Below are 18587 nucleotides of genomic sequence, written 5' to 3' on the forward strand. Positions count from 1 at the left end.
TAACCCTAATTTCAACACTAAACCTACACCTACTCCTAAACCTAACCCTAACCTTACCTTCAACCCCAACCCTAAACCTACTCCTAAATCTAACCCTAACCTCAACACGAAGCCTACATCTACTCCTAAACCTAACCCTAACTTCAGCCCTAAACCTACACCTACTCCTAAACCTAACCCTAACTTCAGCCCTAAACCTACACCTACTCCTAAACCTAGCCCTAACTTCAGCCCTAAACCTACACCTACTTCTAAACCTAACCCTAACTTCAGCCCTAAACCTTCATCTACTCCTAAACCTAACCCTAACTTCAGCCCTAAACCTACACCTACTCCTAAACCTAGCCCTAACTTCAGCCCTAAACCTACACCTACTCCTAAACCTAGCCCTAACTTCAGCCCTAAACCTACACCTACTCCTAAACCCTAACCTTAACTCTAAACCTAAACCCACTCCTAAACCTAACATTGACCTTAACCTCTGCTCTAATTCGTAGCTCTTTCTCACTTTTAAACTTAAATGTTTATGTAGAACAGGGGTGTCAAACTCAGCCACTAAAGGGGCCACATTAAAAAACCTCCTCAAATCTGTGGGCCAGACCAGAGGAGACAAACGTTTTTATCTCATTTTAATTACTGTTGTGCTAAAACCCAAACTGGCCATTGTTTAATCAAAATACACAACAACTTCAGCAGTAAAATATAGGCACTTCTAACAGACCTTAAAATATAACATGAGTTTAAACGTCCCCAAGAGCTACGACTTTTAAACCTGCCTATCTGCTTGAACTGCTGGCATCCTTTCTTTACTGCAAGTTCATTAAGACTTGAGCTCAGTTTCTGAGCTGCTGAGCTGACGCGTATATTGGTTGAACTGCAGCTGAAATACAGCTAGTGTGTTTGGTGATGTGACTGAAGTAGAATTGTGTAGAATTGAGGTGTAACCGCTGTCCCAGTGCATGCTGGGGACTGTAGTGCAGTGCATTGTGAAACAGGCTAATATTAATAGAAAACTAAAACACTTTTGTGGGCCGGATAGGATTGTGTTGCAGGCCTGATCTGGCCTGCAGGCCTTGTGTTTGACAGATGGGCTGTAAAAGATGGTCTTATTGGGCTGTTTTAACTACATAATCCACCTGTACAGAAACGATTCTCAACCCCTAGATGTTTAAAACGTGTCCACATTCTGCCTCACCATCCACAGTGCTTTTCTCAAGGATGGTTTCAGGACTGAAATAATCAAACGGTTATGAAATTATTATTATTCACTTAGTCACAGTATTTACTGAAAAGCTTATCGTCCTTGTTTAACAGACACTCGTTTATTAGAACTCATAAACTTGAACCAATACTAACTCATCCCGAGCTGCAGTCACTCACTAACATAAACGCCTCTGGCTCATCAGTAAACGTCTGCAGTCGGTTCTGGCTCACTCTCGCGCGCTGCTGCCCTAAATTACAACTCCAAATGATACGTTAGAGAGATGCGTGCCCGCCGACTGGGTGTAGGCTGCTGTGCTTATTTTTTGCTGCCATTAAACTGCAGCGCTGCTTATAGAGCTCGTCCACACTGCCCGCCTGGCCGCGCAGAGCGTAGTCATGGGAACACAGCACTCTTCACATTTTCTGTAATAACCTTTACAGCATGTGGTTCATAAGGCTCAGACTGCCTGATTTTAACAATGAGAAGAAGGCTGACTCTTTATAGACTGAATTTTACAAAGCGTGTTATGTAAGAATCTTGCCCCTACAAACTCTGCAGTAGAAGGTACAACACTTCTATCTTTGAGTAGAAGTAGAAACAGTCTTGGTAAAATGTTACTTAGGGAGAAGTACATGTACTCAAACTATCCTGGGGTTTCAGTCAGGTGATTTTTCTGTTGTGGCCGCCATATTTGGGACTGAATTTCTGGCTTTCCTGCTCCTCATGAATGTAACTAGAGGTGAAAGACGGCTAAAATTACTCTCCTTACTTAAACTGGCAGAAAAGCTACCAAATTTGTGTTTTCCTGACATATTTATCTCATACTCCCTAACCCTAACTCTCCCTATTCTGGAGTCTCTCAAAGCATTTAAAAGCACAGAAGCCCACCGGCTCTTCACGTCAGGGTGGGTAAAGGATCCCATGGTGTTCATAAAGAGGAGAAACACTCTGTGATCATAGGAGGGAAACGACATCAGCTAATTAACAAAGATGTGATCAATGCTGGCCTTTAGATAACTTTAGCTGATGTTAACGGCCGAGAGATGAACAGTCGCCCCCCTAACGGAGCTGCAGACAGCCGGTATAACTTTACTCTCTGTTTCTGGAGATTTAAATGAGGTTTGAATGGAGAAACATAAGCGTTAAATATCAGACTGAATGTTGTGGGTCGGAAAATGACGTCGTGTTTCGACAGACGTGATTCTGTAAGTTTGCTAGTGCAGTTAGTTCAGAGTTCAGCTCCAGTCCTGAAACCCCTGCACTGCATAACTGTGGTTCCCTGGTTAAAATACCTGATATTATTAGCTAATTAACCCCTTCTTGAGCTGAACGAGGTGTGAACAGCAGAGAAACACTAAACTATACAGTGCAGCGGCTCCAAACCTGGAGTGAAAACACTGAATTAAAGGTCTGTGTGTCTCTCGGCTTTCGGCTTCTGTCGCGTCTTACAGGTGAATCATTCACAAAGCACAGGTAATTGAAGGCATCACGCAGCGCGGTCACTCCCTAATTCAGTCTTTAAAATGGTGAAAACTCTACAGTGTGACGCCATGTGAAACGTGAGAATACTTCCAGCAGGGAGTCGATATGTGTTTGACTGACTACAGCAAAGCCTTTAACTGTTGGAATACCAGAGTGTCTTATCTTCTAAGGAGGAGCTTCAACTCTAATCAACAAGCCACAGAAAATGGACACATATACTGGTTCCACATTGATAAAGGGGTCAGACAGGGCTGCCCACTATCACCACACCTGTTCAAGCTGTATGTACATAAACTCAATTGTGCCTTAAACTCAGCTCATTAAAAAGCTTGAGAGACGTGAGAGAATTTTCGCCATTTTTCTTTGTTTACTTGCTGTATTTTCTTCTTTTGCACTCTCAGTTTTCATTGGTTGTTGCAGGAATCCATTCAGATTGAGTCATTGACCAGTTTACACTAGAGTACACTCAGAGTCGGGTCGAAAAATCAAACATGTTTGATAAACTCTGACTGGTTTGAAACATGATCCGGAGGCCAAAAATCTGAGTCTGAGTCTCCAACTGTCGACGCAGACTGACCCAAAAATCTGCACACTAGAGCCGACCAGCTCAGACTCAGCCAGACTGGGAATCAGGGCTAAAATCAGGGTAAAGGTTGTGTAGTGTAACCCCAGCTTTAGCTGCACTAGATGCCTGAATGCCTGACTAAGCAATATATTCCTGATATTTGTTCCCCAAAAAAGTATAATTCATTTATTTATAGTGAGGTTTACAGTGCATAGTGAAAACAAGAACTAAAAAAACAAAATATTGACAAAAATAGGGTGAGGGAATATTCATATGCAAAAACATAAATTAGTCCCACACTTAACATGAGCAGGAGTGGAGGAAGATGATCGAGGATTCAGGATTGGTGGAAGAAACTTCAATAACCGTCGATAAACAGATGCAACACTCACAGCAGAAAACCTGGAAGACTGAAGGCCCTTACAAGGAAGGTTAAAGAACAGAGTGAAAAGATGTGGCTTCATCTCAATATGGAGAAGACTGAGACTTAACAACAGGAAAGAAAGCCAACTTCACCACTGATGGAGAAGATGTAGAAGTGGTAGACAGCTTCTGCCTACTCAGATTAATTGCTAACAACAAAGCACACAGCATTCGAGAAATACATCAGAGATTGGCACTCGGCAGAACAAGAGCTTGAAAAGATCTTCAAATGTAATGATTTGTCTCTATAAACAGAGATCAGAACTGCCAGGCTGTGGGTTTCTCTGTGATTCTTAATGGATGTGAAAGCTGGACAGTAAACAAGCGAGACAAGACAAATACTGATGCCTTCGATCTTTGGTGCTGGTGAAGGCTGTTGAGAGCTCCCTGGACGGCAAAGAAAGCAAACAAATGGATCCTCAAAAAAAATCAAGCCTCACCTCTCACTCAAAGCCCCGATGAACAAATTAAGCTCTCATTCTGGACACATTCTGAGAGGAACCAGTTCATTGGTTCATCAATTATGCTCGGAAGTGTCGAAGGTAAAAGACGAAGAGGACGACGAGCTGCAAGATGGATGGAAACAGTCAGAGGAACCATGAACCAGCCATTCAGAAGCCTGAAGACCCAAACAGAAGACACAGAATATTCTGGAGGAACACTGTCCATATGGTCACCAGGAGTCGGAATTGACTTGAAAGCACAAAAAAGTACTCAAACAGCTACCTCGGTTTTTCATGACTGCACTCTCAGAGGTCTGTTTAACAGAACTTGGTCTCTAAATATACAGTACATGTGTGTATGCAATGTCTATAATAACTCAAAGTTCTTTTATGTTGATAATTAAAGGGACACTCTGGCCATATGAAACAATTGCTGACTGCTACATCTGCTGTAAACATGCCTACATGCATCCTACAGCTGAGCTGCAGGAGTCTAAAAACTAGGAAAACTCCCTTCTGAAGATGCATCTTGAAGGTGGGAGGAACATTTGAAAACTACAAGCACTTGAGGGCAATGAGTTTGAAACGGCTGGCAAATGCAGAAGGAAGCCAGATAGCTAATGCTACAGCTAGCATGCTGAATGCCATGTCAGTGATTATCATAGATATCCATATCTAAATGCCGCATTGCCTGTTGTTCTCTATCTGAGGCGATACGTCTGCGCGTCCGCCATGTTGGAGAGGTCAAGATGCGCTTGTGAACAGATTCACTTGTATTGAGAGACGATGAGTCTCAGGATTAAATCAGCCACAACTTCCTTATTACTGAACCGATTTTCACCATTTGTTTAGTTATAATCCTCAGACACAGATTAATCCAGGCTGCTCGGATCTGCTCACTGTAGCTTTATTACTTTAATAACTGATCGTGATAATTAGCCGTCCGGACCAGCAGGAAAGTATTCAGTCTGAACCTGACATTAAAAACCGAGTTTAGCGTGAGAAACACAATCAGACACATCAGCAGATCCATCAATGTGTGAATCACTTCTAATCTTAATACACATAAACATAAAATAAACCCCCAAAACACAGTAAGAAGGACAAAGCTAATGTTGGCTTCCTGTTCACCAGCTTCTTGTTCGAGTTTTCCCGTTTCCAGCTTCAGGCACCAGAAAGTGACTGCTGCACTGTTTATGGCGGAACGGGAAAATTCAAACAAGAAGCTGGCGAGTAAGAAGCTAACTTCAGCTTCATGTAAGAAGGTGCTAACATTAATCTACTATGAATATCTACACGGATTATGGAATGCTATAACCTACTGAGCTACAAAGCATTAAGCATCATTGTAAATAAATAACTACTAAATAAAGTTAAGATCCCCTGAATAGACTATTAAATGAAATAAGCTTAACATAAAACCAGAGGAAAAACAATCACATCAACAGGTTTTGTGTGCATCACCAACCACACGGCCATATCTACACAAACACCACACAGACAATACGCATCACACAAACATGAGCGTGGATCTGCATTCCCTCTGTTATATAATCCTATCCCCCTTTCTGAGAGCAATATTCTTGAAATAGTGTAATTTTGGACAGTATCTTTATTAAACTGCTGCTCTGTAATGGTACTGAATGCACTGAAAACACAATAAATGCTACACTATATGACCAAAAGTATGTGGACACCTGACCATCACACATACATGAGCTTGTTGGACGTCCCATTTCAAAGCCATGGGCATTAATATTGAGTTTGTCCCCCTTTGTAGCTATAACAGCTTCCACTCTTCTGGAAATGCTTTGCACAAGATTTTGGAGAGTGTCTGTGTGAATCTGTGCCCATTCAGTCAAAAGAGCATTTATGAGGTCAGACACTGATGATGGATGAGAGGGCCTGGCACAGAATTGACGTTCCAGTTCAACCCAAAGGTGTTCAGTGGGGTTGAGGTCAGGGCTCTGTGCAGGCCACTGGAGTTCCTCCACACCAAACTCCTCAAACCATGTCTTCATGGAGCTTGGTTTGTGCACAGGGGCTCAGTCATGCTGGAACAGGAAGGGCTCTTCAACAGACTGTTCCCACAAAGTAGAATATAAAAATATAATTGTCTAAAGTGTCTTTGTGTGCTGCAGCATTAACATCACCCTTCACTGGAACTAAGAGACCAAACCCTTAAAAACAACCCCAGCCCATCATCCCTCCTCCACCAAACTTTACTCTTGGCACTGTGCATTCCAATAGGTTGCGTTCTCCTTGCTGCAGATTCATCTTCTGTCAGATTGCCAGATACTGAAGTGTGATTAATCACTCCAGAGAACGTTTCCACTGCTCCAGAGTCCAGTGGTGCCATGCTTTACACCAATCCAGCTGATGAGAGCCTAATTAAAAGTAATATTAACCCCTTAACAAGCCATAGGACCACTGGCAGGCCCAAAGTATTATTACACACTTCTATAACCTGAGAACAGCTCCATCAGTTTGCGCTGAAGTCCCTGTAGCTACTGAATAATAAACCTTTGCATGTAATAAGCCTGGATTGTTAAATACATGTGATTAAAAATTCATTTTAATGCTAAGAATGTCAATAAGTTTCTGTTGTTTCATATATAACGGTGCTCTGAGTAGCTGTAGGTGTTTGATTCTGTGTCTATTTGAGTTTCTTCATTAAAATGCAGCCCACACTTTAGTCTCAGTGCATTAATTCACTCACTATATAAGAACAAGTTGGCTTTCATCACCCTTTGATTCAAACCATCCATGTTGAAAAATGTAATAAAAACATCAACGTATAAAAATCGCAGAACACACTTTCAGAGCAGCACGAGAGACAGCCAGCATGCGGGAAAGAGAGAAAAGGAATGTAAGAGACTGAAACAGAGAGAGAGAGAGTGATAAAGAGACAGTAAGAATGTTGGGAGGACGTGAGGAGAAGAGAGCGAAAGAGAAAAAAGAAAGAGCCGATGAGTGAATGAGTGACAGACTCAGAGATGTGACAGAGAAGAAGAAAGCAAAAGAGGAAGATAAAGGCAGAGAGGGAGAGGGGTTGGAGAGAAAATAAAGGAGAGAGCGAGTGGAAAAGAAAGAGAAACGAAAGAGGCGGAGAGAAAGAGAGATAGGTCTGAAGAGAAAATGAAGACAAGGCAAGTTAAAAAGAGAAACAACAGAGACAAACAGAGAAAGACAGAGGAGAGGTTAAGAGAGAGAAAGAGAAAGAGTGGTGGAAAGAGATATTGAGGGAGAGAGAGTGAAAGATAAAGAGATTGAGGGAGAGAGAGAGAGACAAGTTGTGTGGAAAAGAAGGAGAGAGCAAGTGAAAAAAGAACTGAGAAATAGGGAGAGAGATTAAACAAAAGAGGCTGAGTGAGGGATAACGAGAGAGAGAGACAGAATGGTTCAGCTTGAGAGAGAGAGAGAGAGAGAGAGAGAGGGGAGAGAGACTAAGTAAGAGAGCTGGAGAGAGTAAGATGAGATGGAGTGAGGGAGTAAGAGAGAGAGAGAAGGGTTTAGAAAGAGAGAGAGAAGTTGAGAGAGTGAGAAAGAGACTGTATGAGAGAGTCTGAGAGAGAGAGAGAGAGAGAGTCAGTTTGTGAGTGTCTCTCAATCTGAGGGTGAGTGTGGTGGTGGTTGTTGTTGGACACTGGCCGGCTGATCTCTGGCCTGCTGTTGTTATAGGGCACATTTTTGGCAGTGAGGAAAGGTCCAGCCTGCCTCCTGGACACACGAGTGTACAACGACAAGCTAAGGCAGCGATACGAACATTTTCCTCATCTACACAGCATATAAATCTGTCTGAAAGTCTGCAGACGGCAGCGTTTCTTTTTTAAATGAAGGGTATTAATAGTCCCTCTTTGCCGTAGCCTCTACTCTCCTGAGAAGGCTTCACACTAGATGTTGGAACATTGGAACATGAGAAGGCCTGTCTGGATACTTTTGGACACATTTGCTTTCTAACTATGAAAGAGCTCCTAAACAATCACAATTATTGAGAACAAATGTTCAATGAATGCAAAACTTAGTGTATTCACATTTACAGTGCACTCACTGCGTTTTTAAAAATAATTCTGCATGCATGACGACACCACTTCAGCCCCACAAGCGTTTGATGACACCACATACTTGAGAAATTAATGATTAACCAATTAACTGACAAATACATAAATATTTGACCAGTGCTTTCAGTTAAAAGAGTTAGTATGAAGCTACACTCGGTAAGATTTGGGGATTTGGAGACCTCTCTGGTAGAAATGTGTAATTGCATGCAAAGTGCAGAAGAACAGTTTGTAGCGTAGGTTGCGCTCATCCTCGAGCGGATGAATCTAACGATTTGAAAGAGAATTCAGAGACAACTGAAGGACGCGTCTTCAGAGGACGTGAGTAAATTATTTACTATTGTCATCATATCCTCATCACTGCATTTTCTCACTAGACTCATCACTGAAAATTCAACCTCAACTCAAGGCACGGTGTTCTCAGTGTTTTGATGGACAGCGTCCTTATACACCTTCAACACAGAGCCTCTCAGAGCGGCTGTGCCCTCAGTGAGCTCCTGATTCTAAAACAGCCTACCTTCTAGCTAAAAGTAACCCAAACGCACTTCTGCAGACTGAATGTTCCCTCTCCCTCTCTCTCTCTCTCTCTCTCTCTCTCTCGCCCGCAGACACACGCGCCAGCACTGCGGCTGCTTAAAGAGGTCCAAATGAGCAAACATGCAACCCATCTGACCGGCGCAGCAGGCGGGCCTGAGCCAGCACAACTACGCCAGGGATAAAAAACGCTCTGTACAGGGAGCTGAGTCTCTCGCTTCTCCCTCCTTTCTCGTCTCTCTCTCCTTTAATCAGTGCAGCTAAATGAGGACCTGATGGCTTTCTGTTTACAGCAAAACACAACTGACAGGCGAAAGCGAGAGAGAGAGAGAGAGAGAGAGAGAGAGAGAGTGTTTAAAATAAAACAGTAACTAGTAAGTGACAAGTACGCTGATGGTGACACTTCAAGGCAATAACTTCTGTTTCTGGGAAAGTGAACTGACACAGAACTGGATGGACTGATTTAATCAGCTTGTGAAATAATATTAAAAACATGTATGGACTATTCTACCAAAATAGTTCAAACTGCGCTCCCACGGAACCAGAGGTTTTTCCAAGTCATTCTGGGCCAATTATTTTGGTCCATTCATCATGAAATTTACACACAGTGTAAAGGAGAACAGGCATTTTCAAATGATGTCAAAAACTGAAAAACAACGATATACAAGGTATACAATGGAGATACAAGGTTCTCTTCCGACAACAGCAATATATATATATATATATATATATAAACCCTCCACCCCCCTAAATTTACACTTGTGAAAATGTGGCATATTTATTTTCCTCATTGTTTGTTGTTAAAAATAGGTTTGATTTATTTTAACATGAACAAAAGTTTCAATATCATGAGTTTCCTTAATTTAACTGTCAAATTAAAATACTCAAAAATTGCTGTCCCATGTTTTCATGTCACGACCGAAACACAGGGAGTTTTAGCTACAATGATTATTCGACTTAGTCGACTGAATTTTAGTTGGCAACTAATTTAATCGTCGATCAGTTGGTGACATCATTACACATCGTTCTCGCGCTCACTGTTGTGACACCACCGTTTACTAGAAAGTTCACAAAAGCGCGATGGCAGCCTCCAGAACAAAAGCCTGAAAAGTGTGGTAGCATTTCACGCTGAGAGGTTGCCAGTTGTGCTATTTGTAAAGCCGACCTCAGCTGCCTTGGGAGCACATCCTCCACGCTGGAGCATCTGAAGAGGATCGGCTATCTGGATGAAGAAGATTCATCTCAGTAAGTCAGCTGTGCTAGTGAGCAAGCTAGATAATATTAATGTTAAAAGCCGTCCTACTTCATATCATGAGCTGAGCTGTAACATCTGTTTCTAAATGCATGTTCTCTGGAATCTTTAATGGAGTTGAAACGAAGAAGCAAGTAACTATTATTCAAATCGAACCTGCTCACTTTCCAAATCATGCTTACAGTTCTAAACATTTCATCACTGTCTTAACGTTTTATTTATCTTTTGTATTAGCAGGAAAATGAATTAAAACCATGAATTTTTCAATAAGTTATTAATCTTTAGTGTCTTCATCGGTAGTTAGCAAATGCATAAAGCAACCTCAAGCTAACTTTAAAACCTGATAACTACATCAGAGTTATTTCGAAAGATTTTTTGACTATCAAATTAAAAACAATAAATATCATGCTAATTATTTATAGATTTCACTCAGGCCTAAATGTCTTCATATCAGATAAATCAGCAGATGATTTCCCTCAAGTGCTACATTTCCTCCTTTCACTCACTCTCCTGCCTCATCCTGCACACAGCTTCCATTAAAACACATACACTATCCAAAAGTATATAGACAGCACTCCTAATGAGCCAACTGAGCTACTTTAAGGTACCTATTGATCATACAGGAGTTCAACTCTGCACAAACAGTTGTACAAACTCCATAGAAAAGCACTGACCAATAGTATGGGACATTCTGGAGCAGCCGCACATGATCCTTAGGTCACTGTGCCCATGCCAAGCGTCACAATCATGAAATTTTAGCTCATGAAATGGTCTGGAATGCAATCAAATCCTCACAGCAATGTTCAAACATCTAGTGTAAAGCCTTCCCAGAAGATAACAGGCTGTTACTGCAGCAAAGAGGGTCAAACGCACTATTAATACCCTTCATTTCAGAAGAAATGCTGGATTAAATGATATCACTGAACATTAAAAAATCAATTTGGGGTAAAAAGCTTCACAGAAATGAACCATATTGAGAACAGCAGCCCATCGCTACATGATAGGCTCATACTACACAGTAAACTCAGCTCAGAAATCTACAGAATTCCTGAGTGCAACCTGGACGGTAGGCTTTATATTGCAGGACAAAGCAGAAACACAAAGCTGGAGGGTCGCAATATTCCAATTGGGTGGGAACTGCCCCCTCATGCCCCCCTGTGGAGCTCGGTTTACACTGCCCTATAAAATATATCTATAACTGCACTCTGGTGCTCAGGATCACATTGATTTTGGGTCATAAACTCCAGCATGCATGCAGGCTTGGGGAAGATGGAATAGATCTCATGATATGAAGCATAGTCTCGTCATTAAGAGGGAGTTCATGTAGGTGCAGTTATTAAACATGACCTCTAACGACCTTTAGCAGCGAGACACAGACGCTCTTTATCACTGCTGAACTGCATTCTACACTCGTTTATCAGCCTCGGTCACTCAGCGAGTCGCTGTGAGAACTCTACACACCTGCAACTGACCTCCTTTAAGGAAAACTGTCACACGTTAACCCACTAACACTGAAATCAGGTTACACAAGACACAAGTGCACAATATATACAGACTATTCTACTGAATTAGTGCTGCAGTCGCACAATATAAAACCTATTTAAACAACAATGAAGAGTTCACACCTTCGATGTTTACAAAGATTATGTTATGACTTTTGTAAACATAAGGCATTAATTGAGATAGTAATAAGATAAATATATACAAGATCATCTTTTATAGGGTACTTTCTGTTGGGAGGTGTCTGTCCCAAAACCCTAATCCTTAAATTTACACTTGTGAAAATAATAATTAAATTTGTTTTTCAATGTAATTTATTTTAAAGTGAAGTTAAAAGATTTAGATTTATTATTTGGACAAAAACCTTATTAAAAAATGCTGTCCGACATTTTCATGTCACTACCGAAACAAAAGCGTTTTAGCCTGTAGGCGGGGCCTTATTTTAGCCACGCCCCTGCATCTTAGAGCAGGAAGTGTGACTGCATCCCTGTCCCTCATGGCCACATGGTGAGCAGTTAGATCCCACAGTTTTGAAGTAAATGTGTCCCAAAGTCTGAAAATCAGTGCGGAACATTAAGAATTATCCCTACTGAAACACAGATTTTCTGCAGTTAAGTAATTTTTTGTGTTTTAATGAAAAACATGATGACTTTAAGTGTGTACAGCTGTTCAAAGCTGTGTTTACTAGTCATATACAGGGTAGCGTTCTGTGTTCTGCTCAAAATGAGCTGAAATTGTCACTACTGAAACGTGGTTATAGTTTCAGTAGTGTTATGACTGACAAAATCTAATCTTCAATCATTTGTTTTAACAAAATAAACATTTTTTTAAGGTATAGAGTCACTCAAAGCAAAAGGATTTTGGTCTGAAGCTGTATGTAGCGATATAATCACTGTAGTGTGTCTAGGGTAAGTAGATATGCTAGTGTTTCGTCCAGATCTTAACAGCTTCAATGAAATCCTTAAGTACAAAATGAAGAATTTGGGCATTTGATTATGAAAACATGTTTATCATATTCATTGTATTTACAGTTGAAAAGAACATGCTTCAGTGCCAAAAAACAGAGATGCCTTTGCTACCATTCCCACTCAACCACTCCACCGTGTTATTAAACCAGTCAGACCAGTCGTGAATGATGAGGGAATCCACGTTTATCATGGTACAGTCAGCCAGACTGTAGGTTATCATTCAATCATTCATCAGGCTTTAATCAGTCGACTCTGCTGGGTTGTTACTGGGATCAGTGAATACTTTTTTCATCATTATCTGATTCTTTTTCTACTGTCAGAACTGCCACTGGCAGTAAAGCATTGTTTTCATAACCCAGCCAGGCTATAAAGAAATGCTCAGTTCTATAAACATGTTAGCTTTCACAGTGGGAACATTAACACTACAGCTGGCAAATTCCAGCAAAATCTGATGTGATTCATTTAGTTCTGTGTCCAACCAAGCAAGCTCTAAAACAAACACATCTTTAACGTAAGTGGCCACTCAGGCCAAATATTTGGTTGTGAGAACTGGGCAGTGGGCAATACTGACTCCCGCTTTTGGTGTAAAACAAAATGCTGAAGCTCCAAAGTGACAGTAAAGCAGATCAGGAGCTGAACCAACATAACAGAATGAAATTAAACCCAAAAAAAGAGAATAAGAGACTAAATGTTAATAAATAAAATGGAACTGAGAAAAAAGTAAATTAGTTGCTAATACAGTTAATGTGAACAGTTGAAGTGTCATCATTCCATCATTCCAGATGACAAATCCTTCACTTAATACATAGAACTTGGTCAATGTAGTATGAACACAGTTTGGTAAAGTAACACACACACACACACACACACACACACACACACACACATGCACACACTCCAAAGACACTCCAAAGACACTCCAAAGTGCAGGAGCTGCACTTCAGAATGAGTTCCAGGCTCTCTGTACCGGATCAAACGGCTGAGGGGTGGGACACACTTTATGTTTTCGTTTCAAGAGCACTTAACACTCATTAGAGGAGCTGCAGCAGATCCAGATCCAGAGACCGCACCCCCCCCCAACAAACCTCACCCGTGAGCAGTACACACAAACACACATGTGAAAAGACACTGTGAAAATATACTGAAAAAGTCACTGATATACATCAAATCATGACACCAACAATATAATACTGATACATTATACATAACTCTGTAAAAATAAAGAACATATGTGTGGAAACCGTACGAACACTCCTGGTCAAATTCCATGTTTTTGTTGATTTTCTAAGTGAATGTAAGTTTAACACATCCACTACAGAGAACACACCAAAAAATATCACATTTATCTGCTGATTTTAGCACATAGTTTCGGTTTATTTGCTTTTATTTAACATATTGGAAAAATGTAAAACATAAAATACGAACTTTTGCACAGGCCACACTTTGTTTTTTCTCTCCAGTATGTTCAGTTCAGCAAATAAACAATAATTGTGCACTAAAATGTGCAGATGTCTGTCTCTGTAGAGGACGTGTTATTTACTTATTTACACTTAGAAAATTAACAACACATAGTATTTGACCAGGGGTGCCCAAACTTTTGTGTACAGTTGTTGGTATATATATTATAAGCTCCTCGGACAAAGAATTTGTCACCTCGTGTGTTTACCCGATTTTCTCCTCAATTTAGTCGTATCCAATTCCACCCGCTAGTTAGGACTCCCCCAATCACACGATGCTATCAACGCTAGGAGGGTGAAGGCTAACACAGGCTTCCTCCGAGACCTGTGAAGCGCCACCGCTTCTTTTCGAGCTGCCACTCACGCAACGTCACTGGACAGCCGAACGCGCTCGGAGGAAAGCGCCAACCGCCAGATCTGTTACGTCAGCTAACAGACGCCTGCGCTGACTAGCATTGCGCTGAGTGATGGTGGGAGGAGGGGCCATCCTACCCACCCAGAGAGAGCGAGGCCAGTTGTGCTCTCTCGGACTCCCGGCTACGGACGGCTGTAGCATCACCAGGGATCGGACTCGCGATCTGCTGATGATAGGGCCAACGCTTAGACGGTTGCGCTACTCGGGAGCCACCTCGCGTGTTTAAGGTGGTAGTAACTTCAGGCTCCTGAAGATGGCATTGCACGAGGATGACTGGGCTATAAATACTTGCGGTGTGTGGATTCATAGATTGAGAAGAGATGGTACAGTTCAATGTCTCGTTCAATGTATGGAAGAAGGGTTGCAAAGCAGGGGTTAACGATTGGCAAAAAGGAGTGATGCATTAGGGCAGCCAGAGACCACAGTGTGAAGGAAGTAGCTGAATTTGCAGGTGTATCGAAGTGTACGGTCATACGGGTCGACCAGCAGTGGCAAATATCCCAGTCTACAGGAAATTCTCGCCAGAACTGTGGCCGAAAGAGGAAACTGACTGAGAGAGAACGCCGGCGTGGTTCACGGCTTGTAAATAAAAATCGCTTCACTTCCAGGAAAGAATTGCTTCTAGAATGCAGGTCCTTTACAACCAACTTCTGAAAGAACGTTCCACAGGGAACTGCATACCATGAACATATGGAGCAAAGAGGCCTTTGCTCACTTCGCTCACAAAGCTGCCCAGTTACAGTGGGCAAAGAGACACAAACACAGGGCTGTTCATGACTGGAAACGTGTTATCTGGTCAGATGAACCTGGTTTCTGCCTGTGTGTGAATGAGACCTCAGGAAGCCTTCAGTGAGGACTGTGTGCAAGGTGTGGTTTAAGCTGGAGGAGCTCTGAGATGTTATGGGGGAGTTTTATTCACAGGTCCTTGGTTGAGATGACATTAAATTTGAGCAACAGTGCCGACATTGAGCTGCTAGACAACCAGGTTTTGCCTTTTGCTCATCATCTTACATAACACAGCATTCCCATTCCGGTATTCCAAGATGACAGTTCTCGTGTTCACAGAGCTGCAAATGTGACCGATTAGCATGATGAACATTCAGGAGCGTCTGCACATCTGGACTGGCCCGGCAAAATCCCCAGACTTGAATCCTCTTGAAAATCTTTGGGACGACCTGGAATAACGAGTCAGATGCCGGGGAAGTCTCCACGAAATCTGGCCGAACTGCGCAATTCTTTGATGCAAGAGCTGCTGAACATTGAAGTCGCCTACATCCAGAAACTTGTCCAGTCCAGGCCAAACCGAATCGCAGCTGTTATTTGTGCTTGTGGAGGTTTTACACGCTTTTAGGTACGTTTCAGTCACAGGCGACTAATTTTTTGTACGGTGAGCTTCTCTAATTACATAAAATTATATAAAACACTAGCAACAATTTAAATTAGGGAAGCATTAAAATGTATGTTTATCGATACTTTAAAAACTGTCTAAATGGTTATCAGAACGATTCAGTTTTGAATCAGTATTACCTATGGGGTATATGATTCAGTATATCATTAAAACATGACCACCACCTCTAACTCATGCACACGCTGTATGTAACGTCTTGCAGAATCTGTTTCAGTGCTATTAAGAACGATTTCTTCTGCAGGCATTCAAAGAACTCACCAGTAAATACGAACAGTTCAAACTCAAGCACAAACAAACAGAACTGCTGCCCAATCAATAAGAATGCCACACTGATTTCTGCAGGTAAAACTTCTGGCGAAGAACTGAAAAACAACTAAATCAATTCTCTCTGTGATGGAATCTGAGACAGGCCGCAACCGATGTATTTAGTTTGTTGCAAAATAAGATACGACATGCCACTGGGATAAATACGCAGCTGTCAAGCTTCTAGTAATTTAGCCTTCAAAATTACACAGCAAGAGTGGAACGGGGAAGTTTGCCATGTGAACTCGCGAATGGGTTCAAGGATGCAGTGTATAAATACAATCTTATCTGCTGCTTCGGAACTGTCGTACTTCAGTGGTGAATATGATTAAAAAGGCCTTTTTCACAGTAGATTAGTCAGAAGGCACATAGCAATGGTAGGAGAACGAAAACCCTTTTTGAGTGCAAAGCTTTCACCACAGTTTAACTTGCAACCGCTTTGAGATATGCAGTACTAATAAACTACACATAAAACAACACTCCCCCCCCCTGACACCCCCCGTCTGACCCCAGAAACATTCACAGGAATCTCGGCTGAAATCTAAACCCTGACTGAATCCTCAGGCCTAACCACTTTCAAATGAAAGAGAAAACCCACTTTGAGTGTGGAACTGAGCACAGCCTGACGCTCTCTACATTACACCCACCATCCGTTAGAAAACACCCACCTTGTACTTTCTCTCACCGGCCACTTTATTAGCAACACCCACCTAGTACTTCCACTCACTGGCCACTTTATTAGAAACACCTACTAAATACTTTCTCTCACTGACCACTTTATTAGAAACACCTACCTTCTACTTTCTCTCACTGACCACTTTATTAGAAACACCTACCTTGTACTTTCTCTCACCGGCCACTTTATTAGCAACACCCATCTAGTACTTCCACTCACTGGCCACTTTATTAGAAACACCTACCTTGTACTTTCTCCCACTGGCCACTTTATTAGAAACACCATCTTGTACTTTCTCTCACCGGCCACTTTATTAGCAACACCCACCTAGTACTTCCACTCACTGGCCACTTTATTAGAAACACCTACTAAATACTTTCTCTCACTGACCACTTTATTAGAAACACCTACCTTCTACTTTCTCTCACTGACCACTTTATTAGAAACACCTACCTTGTACTTTCTCTCACCGGCCACTTTATTAGCAACACCCATCTAGTACTTCCACTCACTGGCCACTTTATTAGAAACACCTACCTTGTACTTTCTCCCACTGGCCACTTTATTAGCAACACCCACCTAGTACTTCCACTCACTGGCCACTTTATTAGAAACACCTACTAAATACTTTCTCTCACTGACCACTTTATTAGAAACACCTACCTTGTTCCAAGTCTTTTCCATTTTTGTGTTTGTGAATAGCCTAAGACTTAACTCTAATTCAACAGAGTACATGATCAGTTTGAACACTCCAAAAGCGATGCCCTGACTCATTTATACACCCTGAGAACAATGTGGCTCTATTGACTTTAATTTCCACAGACTGCTATGTAAACGCAGGGCAGCCCTCTGTCTCTAACCCTGTTCGCTCTCTGAGTGATTCTGTCAAATTAAACAGTGAACTGCCTCAGTAACACCGCAGACACCAACCTGCATACGATTCATTTCCTTTCGTGAATCACTTTGACACACTCTCTCTGTGCTAAAGATGATTTTGAACCCACAGCATGCTGTACTATCTGTCCCTTAATACTGAATGCAACCTATTATATCCAGTTCATATGGACCACAATTAATACGGCAGAACACGTTGAGTGACCCCCACTACGGTGGACCCATTTCCACGTCCTCATTAAGAACAAAAGGGACTAATCTGCACTTTTTGGGTATAAAACTGTCACTGAGGTACGTTCTCAGTGCCTTTACGTTAGCAGCACAGTACTTTATTCTGTTGCATGTCTTTTGAGAATATCCTTGGCCCTGTTGTAAGGAGGTTGCAGGTTTGATTCCCAGTGATCCCACAGTCATCTGTGGCTGGGATTTGAAGAGAGCATAATTACCCTCTTGGATTCCCACCCTGTCTCTCTGGGTGATTAGGACACAGGCCTGTCACAATTATTACATAATCACAATCATTTGGGATAATCGCAATTATTTAATTTGACCACAATTATTTTCCACACTCATTAGATTTCACCATATATCATCACTGTAAGCACGATGTGAGCAGGATGTGTTTTTATGAGTTGGCTTGAACCAAATAAAAGTAAATAAAAGAAGAACGTTTATAGTTTTTAACTGTGTGCCATAACACGTTTATGGGGACTATTTGCTTGTCAATTTGATCGCTATCATAGCTGATGCTAATTTTAGCATGTATGCTTGCAGAACAAATGTTCTCCGCTCACATGTTTACAGGCTTTAGAAGAATATAAGCTTTGATTGACTCTGACTGTTGACACTCGTTAAGCTAATAAGCCAATTTCGCTGCTTTAGACTTTAGTACTTTGTTCAATGCATAAAAGTGAACAAACCAAACAAGTAAAGTGTTAATCGCAATAATTTCTGTAACAATTACCTGTCAGTTAAAATTTCATGATTGTGACAGGCCTAGTACGA

At 41.6% G+C, this 18587-nt stretch overlaps 1 protein-coding gene across 5 annotated transcripts in view; it reads right to left on the minus strand.

The window, feature by feature from the left end:
• The window catches only part of thrb (thyroid hormone receptor beta), a 224827-nt gene that overhangs the window by 49059 nt on the left and 157181 nt on the right, over window positions 1-18587 (minus strand). The window contains exons 1-2 of one of the 5 annotated variants that reach the window (XM_036567672.1): window positions 11060-11070; window positions 5249-5251 (exon numbers count right to left, since the gene is read on the minus strand). The exons of the other annotated variants lie outside the window; for them this stretch is intronic. The gene's annotated coding sequence lies outside the window, so the exon portion shown is untranslated. Of the gene's footprint in view, window positions 1-5248; window positions 5252-11059; window positions 11071-18587 lie in introns of those variants that run through there. 5 annotated transcript variants of the gene reach the window in all.

The sequence above is a fragment of the Colossoma macropomum genome, unplaced genomic scaffold (assembly GCF_904425465.1).
Source record: "Colossoma macropomum unplaced genomic scaffold, Colossoma_macropomum, whole genome shotgun sequence".
Classification (NCBI taxonomy): domain Eukaryota; kingdom Metazoa; phylum Chordata; class Actinopteri; order Characiformes; family Serrasalmidae; genus Colossoma; species Colossoma macropomum.